At 40.6% G+C, this 13,990-nt stretch overlaps 1 long non-coding RNA gene across 1 annotated transcript in view; it reads left to right on the forward strand.

Annotated features, from left to right (window-relative positions):
* The first annotated feature begins 4,717 nt into the window (after positions 1-4,717).
* LOC138359753 (uncharacterized) overlaps positions 4,718-13,990 on the forward strand; it is a 43,874-nt gene continuing 34,601 nt past the window's right edge. Inside the window, exons 1-4 of the long non-coding RNA XR_011226053.1 lie at positions 4,718-9,846; positions 10,253-10,351; positions 10,443-10,576; positions 10,872-10,982. This is a non-coding gene — a long non-coding RNA (uncharacterized lncRNA). The remainder of the gene's footprint in view (positions 9,847-10,252; positions 10,352-10,442; positions 10,577-10,871; positions 10,983-13,990) is intronic.

The raw sequence follows: 13,990 nt of genomic DNA on the forward strand, positions 1-13,990 counted from the left end.
ATACATTCTCCTCTTGTTTTTAAAATATCCTCGCAAATGTTCATTCTATATTTTTCACCTTTTTCTCCATGTTCTTCATATTCTCTTCCATATTCTGTGTTCTTTGTAATATTCTCCGTGATCTCTGAATGTTCAAGTTTTTTGTTCATTCATATACTTTATATGTTCTTTTCATATTCTCAGCTAGTTCAATTCATGTTCCCCACATGTTCTGTGTTCACGACATTCTCTTTCATGTTCTTTGTTTCTTTAAAATCAAATGTACGATTGTTTCTGCAATTCAGTAAATAGTTCATTGTAATGTATTATCAACTGCAACGTTACTAATTCTCAACAAGTTACTACAAAGTATTCATTTATATAGTCACTCAGCGACTTTATATATATATAAAAAAGGTCAATTTAACTTATTATTTCTTGTGGGAAAATTGTCGGGATTGATTAATGAGGAGAACTACTTGGGACTTGTACTGTACTACATTAAAAATTACTATATGTAAAATTAATTCAACTAAAGTCCCTAGGTAGGATCGTAAATCCTAGCTCTTCTGTCCTAATGACGGACTGTGGGCTGTAAGGGGGCAGGTGGGGTCCCTAAGGATGAATGGAGAAGTTAATTGAAGCTCCACAATCCACTTGCAGACAATTCGACACATCAGCTTGTATTGTTAATAGAAGGATAAGATTGAATAAACTCAGTTCTATAACTAAACACTAGTTCTGTTTAAATCAAGGATCTAAACATATACAGTCCAGCCTAACACTATAACTACAAAAGCCAGTATTCACATACTAATAAACACAACAATTTGCATTATAGAGGTATGATATATAGGAATATGCAATTAAATGACCGAAAATGTGGTCTAATTAATGCTAACTAAGTATAAGAGATTATATTCAATAAGATAAACTTGTATGATAAATATAACTAAGCAAGAGTTTGTTAACTTGATGTATGTTATCAATTATATATAGATATACTGTATTCAATTAAAATGAAGAGTTTCAGTCGAGATTGACTGACTTTCAATGACTGAGGTTGTGGTGATAGTGTCTAGAAAAACTGAAAAGGTTCAATGACAGAAAGAATAATCAAAACTTACTGAAGTATAGGGTGTCGCCCTGCCCTGTAACAACAAACAGACATATTGGATATATAAAGGTTATGCAAGCATGCAATTGGTCAATCAGCACACTACAATTACAATCAATATACTTATGTCTGAGTGCTGGGTGCTGTCTTGACAAGTTGCCAGACTGAATCTCTGTAGAGCTTAGGGCACTATATTTTATGTCACAGCATTGCTGTTTAATATACTGGTAGCATTGCTAATTGAGTGTCTTTAATTGTGTTTGCAGTAGGATAAGATGGGTGTGGCGGATGTAGCGTCACTTCGAGGCAGTCTATACCTGTATTTAGATAAAGTACTAGGAATTTTTCTGTGTAGCTACAGTTCAGGTACTCCCCCAGTTCTAGAGAGTAATCACTGGTGATAGAGATAATTTAGTAAGGTGTCGTTTACTGAATATTGTTTGCTAGGCACCGTCACGTTAACTCTGTTAACATATGCTTTTTGCCCTCGGGAGGTGGTGTGCGCTTCTCTCCTAGCCATCTTTTCCCCATGCTCCTTGAGTGAGGTACCCTTCAATCAATGTTGATTGATTATTTTTACGGTCTAGACATAAGATTGAGATAAGCTGTCATTATAATATAATTAGATATACGATTTAAATATTATAAGTAGTACTTAATAGTACTATTGATTCTTAATAAGGATTTGATTTAATCCTTACCGAAAATCGATTGATGTTCCAATAGTTTTTAAATTAAGATATTCTTCTCAAAGTTTATAGATCCTTGAGAAATCATGCACAAACTCACGTAGGCACCAAAGGCCCTATGGCAAACGTGATCATTGTGGCATTGTCATGCTGGATCTAGATGTAGGATATAATGAATCTGTAGTGATTCTGATATAGTTCTTATATGATTTTGAACAAATCCACAAGGGCCGTGACGAGGATTCGAACCTGCGTCCGGGAGCATCCCAGACACTGCCTTAATCGACTGAGCTACGACAGGGTTAAAAAGAGTTGAAACCGAAGTTCTACTGAACTTACTGGATCCCGCAGCCTCTCCGAGGCACAAACCAGGGTTTTACACAATTCCCCCCTGCACTCGAGCTATGTCAATAGGCCGTTCTCCCTCTTCGCCCTTACATCATTACACACAGAAATCACACTAACGTGATAATTCAAATGAACAAATCCACAAAGGCCGGATTTGTTACTTTTTCTTACTTTTCAGAGTTACTTTTTCAAGTCATGTTTTAAGCTATAATTTGTGTTAAACGTACTAAGACACGTTATTATGTAGTCGCAAACAACTTGAAATATTATATCAAGCTAAATATGTACAACTTTATGTACTAATAAACTTAGGTGTCATGTAAAAATGAGTAAAAACATTTATCAAGTTAATTCAAAGGTACTAAGACCAGCACATTATCGGAATTTTATTATGTTTCACATGTTCATAAGAACACTTTCACAAAAACATGAATGTTTAAGTAACTAGTTCAATATTTCATAGCAAACATTCATTTTCCGTTTATTAATGTTAAAATGTATTCTCTCATCCACTTTATCTTAAATTGTTCTCTGATCGACAATGCATCATCCTACCTAACCTTTCTTGCTTGAGCTAACCTATCCTAATGTAACTTACCTAGTCCAACTTACCTATTCGTCTCCTACCTGGAATGTAACTTCTGTAACCCAACTTATTAACTTAATTTATGGAACCTAACCTGATTTACCTGTACTAGCCTATCCTAATGTAACTTACCTATCCCTACCAAACTTACCTATTCCTTCCTATCTGAGGTAACTTACCCATCCTTACCTGATGTAATTTACATAACCTAACACACCTAATGAACTTTGCTATCCCGATTTACCTGTAGTAATCTATCCTAAAGTAACTTATAACTTAGACAATGTAACTTTCCTTACCTAACCTATCTTACCTGGTGTAACTTACCCATCCTGACCCGACCTAACTTACATAACCTGCTAACTTAACAGAACTTAAATTGCCTTCCCTCCCCTACATAATGTAACTTAACCTAAGACTCATCTTATTCTCTCTGAAACATCAACTCTTCATTTATTTTCTCAGACAACACTCTTTTTACACTTTAAGATACAAACCTGAACTTAAATATGGCGTTCTCAAAACATATACAACTGCTTACAATTACACTCACAAGCGAACTAATGCAGAGTACAGAAGTTGGAGTTCGGTAATTACTTTGATTTAGTTTATAGGGTCTGAAATACATGGTTTAAATTTTGTGGGGATTGAACTGATAACGACAAACTTACGAGAGCAAACTAAGGCGAGGACAGGAGATGGAACTGGGTAAATAAATTGCTGTATTTTACTATGTTCGAAATACAGCGGGTATATAGGGAATTGAACTGATGGTATCGAATGTACGGAAGTAAGGCGGAGAACGGGATCTAGAACTCGGTAACTCTCTTCTTTTCTTACTTCATTCGAAATATGACTTTTAAAACTCAAGGAAAATGATCGGTTAATAGCAGAGTTGTGTGAGTAAACTAAGGTGGGAACAGAAGCTAGAACTCGGTAACTAAATTATTGTATTTTTACTATGTCTTAAATACAGCAGTTTTAAATTTAAGGGAACTTGATTTGTTATTATTGGATTTGTAAGATTAAATTAAGGTGGAGGACAAGAACTGGAGCTCGGTAACTGTTTTGATCTATTTTACTATGTCCGAAATACAGCTGTTTTTAAATTTGAGGGGAAATGATCAGGTATTAACGGAGATACGAGAAGGGGCTAAGATGGGGGACAGGAGCTAGAACATGGTTACTGACTCGATTTGATTTACTGTGTCCAAAATATAGCGGGTTTAAATCTTAGGTGAATTGATACGTTATTAACGAAGTTGTAAGAGTAAACTAATGTGGTGACAAGTTCTTGAGCTCGGTAACACTATTTTTTTTTTTTAGTATGTTTGAAGTATGACTATTTTACATTGGGGCTAAAATTGGGTTACTAGTTGCAAGACTACACTTATAAACGTATAGAGCTGGGTCCAAAAACTAACTTCTGATGAACTTTTTAAAATATATGCTTAAGTCCGTAGAGTTTATTTTCTGAATAAGAAATCTTTAATACCGCAGCGAAGGTAAAAACTCTGAACAATTTTGGTCTTAAACTGGACTCTGAAAATATTCGGTCTTAAAACTGGTGACAGCAGTAAATGGACACAAAACAAAAAGTTACTGCTAAGAGGTCTATTTTCCTTAACAAAACTTATATGAACATATTCTCCAAAAATGGTCTCTGAAATATTAACCTAAAACTAAATTCTGACAAAATTTAGGTCATAAACATGAAGAAAAAATCGGTCTCAAACTGGTGTGATAGTGATGACTTTAAGAATGTTTGATAAATACGGTGGTCCCCAGCGGCAAGTTTAAATTTTTTCGTTCAAACGGGTGGGGCACAGCGGCGCCTTTCCCAAAAACGAAAAGGTGCTGCTAAGCCTCCATTCCCATTACCACTATGTTCGCTGCACGATAGTCAGTCATTGCTATGTTCGCTACACGGTATAGTCATCACTATGTTCTGCACGGTACAGTCGGTCATCACTATGTTGCATGGTACAGTCATTGCTATGTTCGCTACATGGTACAGTCATCACTATGTTCGTTGCACAGTGCAGTCGGTCATCGCTATGTCTGCTGCACGGTTTGTTGAATTGTCTGCAGGTGGATTGTGGATCTTCCATCAACTTCTCCATTCACACTTAGTGACCCCACCTGCCCCTTTACAGCCCACAGTCTGTCATTAAGAAAGAGGAGCTAGGATTTACGATCCTGGCTAGGGACTTTAATCGAATTAATTTTGCATACAGTAATTTGTTAATTTAGTAAAAGTCCCTCGCAGTTCTCCTTATGAATCAATCCCGAAAATTTTCCCACAGTCAGGGGCGGCGGCGCAATCGTCAAGGGCGGCAGGACAACAATCAGGGGTGGCGCGCTATACACCAGGGGCAGTGGGCTCCTCCCCCTTTCCAAAGGAAGCTGGTGTAATGGCGCACTGCGGTGCCATCATCTCTCGCATCATCTCGCAGTACAGTAGTAGGCATCCATCAGTCTCAGGAGACTATGGAGTTGCGCTCTGGTTGTCGGTCTGGAGTGGCCTCACCAGGGCGCAAAGCCAGGGTAGGTTGATTCGGGGGAGAAGCTGTACAAGAAGGGGAGTAGAAGAACTCCCAGAACCCCATCAAGCAGGTATCTTCCCGCACCTCGACAAGGACCCCAGTTGGCCTTCTACCCATACTTTGCCCCGAGAGGGAGAGAGACATCACAGATGTTGAGATGCTGAGTGACTTGTCGATGGATGCTGGATAGGATCTGTTACGGTGCTACTTGCCTGAGGTGCACGGGCTGTACTCAGCAGCCGGGGTCTTTACTCTGCCCCTGCTCCCTTAGGGGCCCCTGTGGCCCACTGGTCCAGGTCCTCAACACGTGTTACCCACAGTCTCTGCAGGCCACGAGCCAGTATGGGGCCCTCGGGGGCGTCCACTGGCTCACCGTCTCCAACACCTTCTCTACCCATACATCACAAGTCAAAATTTACGATTCCTACAATACAGAAGTTTGGGACTCTGTCAAAACATTTATCCTGGGAATTTGCGCCAATTTGTCCAGGTCACTATACTTTAAAAAGGTCAGTGTTGAGAGACAGGGTGATAGCACCAGCTGCAGCCTTTATGCCCTGGCTAATGCCTTTGACCTTTGTCTGGGCATTTTTCTTTTCAGAGATATTCATGCTCGGGCCTTAAGCCTCTGGCTGGCCCGAGCATGAGTATTTGACTCGTATGGTCGCTTCAGTAAGATTTTGCCATATGTGTTTAACAACTTCTGCTCTGTTGAATCTAAGTTGAAATCTTAATGGGTTTGTAACTGTGCACTGTGTTAGATAATGTTCCAGTGGTCTGTCGGGCATTTCTCCGCAGTGCTGACATTTCCTCTCATCTTCCGGAGCCTGTAAGCCTATTTCCCATGCACATGGGTATCCAAGCCTGATGCGATGTAAATGTACTTCTATTGCTCTACTGCTCCCTTTGATCAAACTAAGTAGTTCGTAGTTGGTTGAATTCTTATACCAACCCGCAGATCCTGATGTTGCAACTGCTGTGTTGTGGTCACTGTACATCTTTTGCATTGCTCTGTTTCTAATTATTTTCTTAATCTGTGATAGACTCTGTGGTATGTAAATGTCTACATTTCTTCTCTTAGTGTCTGGGCATTGACCCCGAGGGCGCCAGGTACAATGACAAGTTGATGGGACAGTGTCTGATTCACTGCCTCAAGCACCAGTGTGTGGCCTAATTTCCCAGGGTTGAACCCATCATTGCTGGTGGCCGACCTCTGTCCCTCAAGTCCCTGGGACCGGCACACCCGAAGACGACTCCCTCGGGCTGGCTCTTACAGGCCCGAGCCCCCGCCCCTTAAGGTGCGACCTGACAGGGTGGTAGAGCACAGCAGTCCCGTGGGGCCCGCAATTCCCGTCGGCCCGGGGGAGGGGCCTGCCGCCGCTGATGATATCCATCCTCTCAGCCCTTGAGGATCTCCCCTTCCTCCCCACCCACTGAAGGGGGCTAATACTCACCTAGTTGTGCTTGTGAGGGTTGAATTTTGGCTCTTTGGTCATGCCTCTCAACCGTCAATCAACTGATGTACAGATTCCTGAGCCTACTGGGCTCTACCATATCTACATTTGAAACGGTGTATGGAGTCTGCCTCCACCACATCACTTCCTACTGCATTTGCCAACTACTCTGACACTGAAAAAGTTATTTCTAATGTGTCTGTGGCTCATTTGGATACTCAGCTTCCACCTGTGATGGACATTTATGATGGTGATGTATATTTAGTGTTTAAACAGTCTAAAACTATTTGTGTGTGTGTTTTTCAGTGTTTCTGTTTGTCTATTTCTGTTCGAGATTGGGAACTTGTGCTGAGATTGGGAACTTGTGCTTGTGACAAATCTTACCAATTTTTCAAGGAATGGTCATAGGACGGTCGAGGGTCGAGCCTCAAGACTTCCCACACCCCCCCACCCCCACCCCTTGCATAAAATGTCTTCCTAATTTCTAAATCGTGCTAAATAAGACAGTAGTCTTTACCCAAATTACAGGGATGAAGGGTCGGGCAGGAGGCAGAAGGGTGGGGTAGGGTAGGTAAAGGGTTAAAGCGAGTACTAAAGATGTGGCAGCGTCCATCAGCCAAGTGACGCCAGGTAGCCGTTGTAGTCTGTCATATTATACTAGTTTGGCTCACCGGCGTTCCTCGGGTAACACAGCCTGATCGCTTCCAGCAGATGGGCGTTTGATCCTCCACGGTCAGAGTGGTTGTGCACCGTTCCTTTCCCCCCACGTTCCCCATATCCCAACTCCTAGTCTGTCCTCGTATCCCTTCCGTGTGCATACCATATCAGCTTAAAACCACCTCGTCATAATGGTCTGGCTTTCTTCACTACACATAGGGGCCTCCATCTTCACTACACATATGGGCCTCCATCTTCATTACACATATGGGCCCTTCATCTTCACTACACATATGGGCCTCCATCTTCACTACACATATGGGCCTCCATCTTCACTACACATATGGGCCTCCATCTTCACTACACATATGGGACCTTCATCTTCACTACACATATGGGCCTCCATCTTCACTGTAGCCGTCTCCACTACACACAATCTGATGGACTGGTCGGTACTAAGACGGCCTCACTTTATGCAGGTCCTCGTATCCCCTTCATGTGTCGTAGTGGCTTAGCGCTTTCCTCTTGATAATTACCAATGCCTGACCATCTTCTTCGCTGTTGCCATTTTCATTACACACTGTCCTCTACACACTGTCGATGACCAAACCACACACCTAAGATGCGGAGACGACGACGACGACGTCTCGGTCCGTCCTGGACTATTACCGAAACAATTGACTTGATATTGGTCCAGGACGGACCGAAAAGTCGTCGTCATCTCCTCATCTTCTGGTGTGTGTCTTGGTCACCATATGTAAAGCCACGATAATGGGACTCATCGTCCTCACCACAGTTTCTTGTTAACCGGCTTGCAAGTGGAAGGGAAGGGAGGGTAAGGTAATTATTATGAGAAAGTGCCGAGCCTTTACGACCATATAACACTTGATGGGATAGGATGATAAGGTTTTGCGATAGGGAGGAGAGCACTAGTGCCCAACCAGTTGGACCGTTGTAAATGTAAGCACGGTTGACATAAGCGTGGACTTCACTTGGTATCTATACCAGCCTCTCCCATCCACAGAGAAAATGGAGTCTGGTATCTAGCAAGGTTAAAATTTGGTATGAAAGGGGGAGGGCATGGAAACCAACTCTGGTCCCCCATATTACCATTCCCCTCCACCCAACAGTCATCCTGCAAAGTTTGGTGAGGTTAACCTTAAATGTCTGGCCTCCAATCTTAGACTCGAACCTAGGAGAGACATGTATCGTATTTTATAGATGATATTAATGTCAAATTTAATACGAAAATTACGGTTAATTTATTTTAAATGATATGCTTAATTTATGTTTAGTAGGTATTATAGTTAGCAAATTTAGTTTGAGAAATATGTAGTGTGTATATATTAGATGGTCACAGCCATAAATATATATTAATGAGATTAGATTTTTCGAAAATGCTCTTGAATTCAATTATATGACTGAAAGGAATGAACTGCGTAATATTGAATTTGCCTTTCCAGGTCCCCAGATTGCTCTTTAATTATACAGTAGTGCCTTTTCAGAGAGGGATGAGTCCTTAATTATCAAGCATACCAGTTGGTGCATAGTGTAGCCGGACAGATTAGTGTGATGAGCTTAAGTTAATTATATTTTGAGTGAATGTCGGTCGCCGGGTCGTCCGTCCACAAGAATTCATGGGTAAAAGTCGAAGCCTCGCTTCTTGCAGGTCTGCGTTCGATTCCTGGTGGGCCAAAGGGTTAGGCAATAAATCCTTCACTTCCCTCCTGTTCGAGCTCGTCTTATCCCTTCCAAATGCTATATAGTAAGACTGACAAGTCAAATTACATTAATTACCGCTCTCGTAATTACATTACCTCAGTTGTTTGCCTTGAGAATTCCTAGGGAGGGGGAATGAATCGACGATTGTACATCCCTGGTAGCATGTACAATCATTGGACGTGATACCAGGGATCCAATATGTAAAAAACTCACATACATTGGGTCATCCCCGATCATAGCCATTATTTAGGACTGCTCGAGATTGTACGTACCTTACGGGCTATTCATGCCCGTGCCACCTCTTGGGGTGGCTTAATCTTCATCAATCAATCAATCTGCATGTAACCACTTCATTTGATTGAATATAATGAAGTAAGGGGAGTCCTGCTAAACTGAGTTTTCTTAAGTTGGTAAATAAACATTTTAATTATTAAAGATGGCCTTGTGCACAGCAGCGACATTACAAAGATTTTATTTTTATTTTATTTTATTTTATTATTTTCTACCACAGACGTGGCCACACATTTACAATGCTAACCAGCATATATACATTTTCTTCTGTCCTCCATGGACAGGGTTAGAGAAGTGTTAAACATATAGTTGAAGGTGAAGATGATGACGCGGCGAATGTCACGCGACGCGAAGGAACCAGTTGGAGGAGGTGGTGCCTTGGAAGCTACACGTCGCTTGGTCCAGCTCCGTGATGGGACTGGAAACCTTATTAGCTGTCTGCTCATCATCGAGCAAGGTGCGTTAATGCAGACTCTTAACTCCCATTCCCCCTGACAGAAGCAGGTTCGCTACTGCAGACTTTTGGCCCCTCAACACCCCCCACTCCCCCATCCCCTTCCTGAGAGCAGCAGGATCTATTGGTGTGATAAGATGTATTTGGGAAGCTGGACATCCTGCAATTTTTTACTCTATAGCTCACCCCCTTGTAGCTAGTAAGGAAAGGAGTTTTGTGTATACTCAGGAAATTTAAAAAAAAAATTTCTTGCGGGGTTGAGGGGGTTGGGCTTCTGCTCTTTTTGTCCCGTCTCTCAACCGTTAATCAACTGGTGTACGCGCGTGGGACAGACTGACAGACACAGAGATAGATAGATATTGTGTGTGATTTGCTTACTGTCATGTCTTTGTCTTTAACTCTCTCCCAGATTTTTGTGTGTGTGTGGAGATCTTACTACCTGTCTGCGACTTTGGCCGGAGGGTCTGAAGAAGAAACTTACGACGTTACGCTAATAAGGATTAAACGAGTATGTACATTGAATGTTAAATTCAACTTAAATTGAACAGTCAACTTGAGTTTGAGTTATTAGTGACAATTTTTTTGTTTTTGTTTTTAAGAATCAGTCGGCACGAGCAGCAACTACCGCTCCAGCAGCAACTCCAAATGACCTAATGATGACGGTCAACGTGAGTTAGACAACGCTGACCGGTGGAACCACGTGCCTTACTGCTCAGCAAGATGTCCTTGAAATGTAATGTGTAAAAAGCCCTTCTCTAAAGAGTAGAAACCTGTAAAATTATTTGAGAATATAGTCATAATGTAGTTAGATAAACTGTGCCATTTATCATATTAGTGAAGACAACTTACTGTAGTTTGATAAATATTGTGAATTGTTAACCATTTTGAGGAACTAGAGAGAGACTAGATTTTTTAGTTTCTTTCAGTATAATACCTCACCTCTCTGCTAGTCTAACGTAGGTGAGGTTATGGATGGTTTAGTTGTCCATTTTAACGGGTTCGTACAGCAATGGTATTGTTCATTGCAGGTCGATGTTCGATCCCCCAATGGTCTCAGTGGCATGGTGTCCGTTCGTTCACTCCATCTTGGTATCCGAGCTCCTTGTCCACATATCCCTTCAAAATGCTGTGACTGGAAAGTAAGTGGTTTCTGTACATAATTACCTTGCCTAATTAATTAAATTACCAGCATTTAGTTTGTCATTAATTAGTTAGCTTAGCGACAAATAGCATTGGCTGCTCTTATTTTTCGAAAAGTCGTTTGAAAATGTCCATTAGTGTTGGTTAATAATGCTTGTACAATTTAAATATATATAAAGTTTTGGCCTTTCATCATAAGTTATTCTCGAAATGGCGTTAAAGAATAAAGGGAAATCGAATAATTTTGTGTGGGTTTTGGAATCTTGTAAATTTGATGTTTTTGGTATCCCAGATTTTTGTAGGTATTAAAACGTATTAGTTTTATAATGTGAAGTTTAACACGGCCGACGTTTTTGAGATTATAGCATGGTGGAGGTTTTCATAAGAGTTGTTCATCGCTATCGAGAGATTTAATAATTGAAATTGCAATTATAGTTTTGTTCTATTATATATAATCCAATTTTGGTGCATTTTGATAATTATAGACAATGCAGTGGAATTTAACTTCATCATATTGTTGTTTTTAAAAATAAAAAATTAAAATGGATTTGAATCAGTAATTGGTAAGACTAGGCAGTTATTTATGGCTCATTATTTGAAATGAAGGTTTGTTAAATACCCCCCCCCCCCATGACTGCCTTTGCAGTTGGGAGGATCCTGTACGCTATCTATTAAAAAAAAACTATCCAGATGTGCGTCTAATGGCTGGTATTTGGACGGTATCATTTCTTGTAGGGTTGGGGTTTGAAAGGCAGTTGTCGAAGCGGTTGGGCATCTTTCCTTTACTCCTCGCATACCATGAGGCCGAGTATGTTTTCCTCATGACTTTACATTCCCCCATATCCAAAACTCTGGAATTGGAATGCATTGGTTCTCGTTGTGACCTTGTTGTATACATGTAGTGAACTGTTTAAAGCACATAAATTATGCTTGAATTATATTTCGTCTAGAATGGATTTCATTGTAGGGAATGAAAATTGATGTGTGACATTTAATCTCATTGGAAAGGGACATAATTCTTTGGATTAACTTGCCTATCCGTCTGGATCATACTTGGCCTCTGAAGAGTTTACAGAGGATTTACCTGTATTTAATAGAAATGTCTAAAAATGGAGTATATAATCCTGGAGAAGGGGTCAATGCAAAACAGTCGTGCACATTAATCTGGACATGCACGCTCATCACATTTATGAAGTACAGGAAATTGTCATTATTGACAGGTTGTGCAAGCCCTCTACGGTCAAATAAGGAAAATAAGGTCAAATAAGGTCAAATAATAAGGTCAAATGGAAAGAGCGTTTAATTATCCGGCATTTGGCTTACACGTGTAAGACATGTGGCTGGCTGAGTGATCTGGCTGGCTGATCTGGCTGGCTGGCTGATCTGGCTGGCTGGCTGATCTGGCTGGCTGGCTGATCTGGCTGGCTGTCTGATCCCCTGGATGGTCATTGGCTAGTGCTGTCCGAGTTGCATAAATAATAAGTCATTTCTTTAAGTTGCATTTAATACTGTACTTGGAACTGTGTAACAGGTTTGTTCTAATCCCGTTGAGTGTTTAATCATTGCAATATGCGATGCAATTATTTTTTGGTTGTTGTTGTGCCTTAAATATAATGTGTGGATTATCGAAGTAGCCTAAAAAAAAAAAAGATGGCTGTATCGGATTAGCGTACTGTGGTTGGTGACGTCATGCAATGGGATTTGCATTGATATCTTTACAAATTTCACGTCAATGCTTTCCCCAGTGCATCTTTTTTTTTATATTCATGATTTTTAATGAAAGGCAATTTGAGCGGGAGTTGGAATAGAGGATGCGTTGGCGTTCATGACGAGGGGGGATGGGGAGGGGGGGGGACACTTGGGGATTGAACATGTCCGAATCAGCGTGTATTTTGAAACGGCAGTTAATAGGTTGCGTGGTTTTTGCTGCCAGCTCCCTGATTTGCTTTCATTTTCAATGCATTAAATGCTCTACAGAATCGAAGCCGAGATAGGTAAAAATTGGTGAGTTGGTGCAGACGTTCAGCTTGCAACATGCAGGGAGGTTATTTGTTTACCAGTATTTTACGTGATGTTCATTATGTATTCATTAGAGAGAGTGATGGTTGTATTCTATATAACCAACGTATATATTACATCAAACAGCATTTATTTATATATTATTATTACAAAGAACATGCACCGCCTTTAGTGTGATGTTTGGCCGTTTATTTCGCTCGCGATGTTTACATTACGCGAGAGATATATATATATAGGAATGCTGGGTAATTGAAGGAATTGGAAGAGATCAAGAGAGGACATATTTGGGTGATAGTGGTCAACTATTTGTGTTTGCTGGGGGTTAAGCTTTGGCTCTTTCGTCCCGCCTCTCAACTGTCAATCAACTGGTGTACAGATTCCTGAGCCTACTGGGCTCTATCATATCTACATTTGAAACTGTGTATGGAGTCATACACATGACTCCATATAGTGTATATGTGTACTACGTGTGTATAGTGGTCAACTTGCCGTGTCTCTCGGGACTGTGGTGAAGCACCAGTCACATCATGGTGATGTAGGGCTCTTTGGCACGATGAAGCGCTTTGGTTGACTTTGGAGAAATGTTATATTTGACGAATGTACATCCTGGCTTTTTTTGGGGGGGTGAAGATAGAATAGTAGTTTGTCGATACTCCATTAGCATTGACAAAAAATTCAAAAATGTTGTTTATTTTTAATATGGTGTTAGAATCTTCATTGTTTCCAATATAATATCATGTGTGCTGAGTTATGTTAATCCGGTTTACATAGGGGATTTTTATTTTTTTTGTGTGTGGACGATGTTGTGTTCAGTTTGTATATTATATAAAGCCAACAAATCGGAATTTGTTTAATTTTTATTGTGCTAGTGACTAATCTTCTTAATGCTATGTAAGGGAGGAGGATTTGGGAGCTCTCCTTGGGTATGATGGATGATTTGGGAGCTCTCCTTGGGTATGATGGATGATTTGGGAGCTCTCCTTGGGTA

This window comes from Procambarus clarkii, chromosome 93, assembly GCF_040958095.1.
Source record: "Procambarus clarkii isolate CNS0578487 chromosome 93, FALCON_Pclarkii_2.0, whole genome shotgun sequence".
Taxonomy (NCBI): domain Eukaryota; kingdom Metazoa; phylum Arthropoda; class Malacostraca; order Decapoda; family Cambaridae; genus Procambarus; species Procambarus clarkii.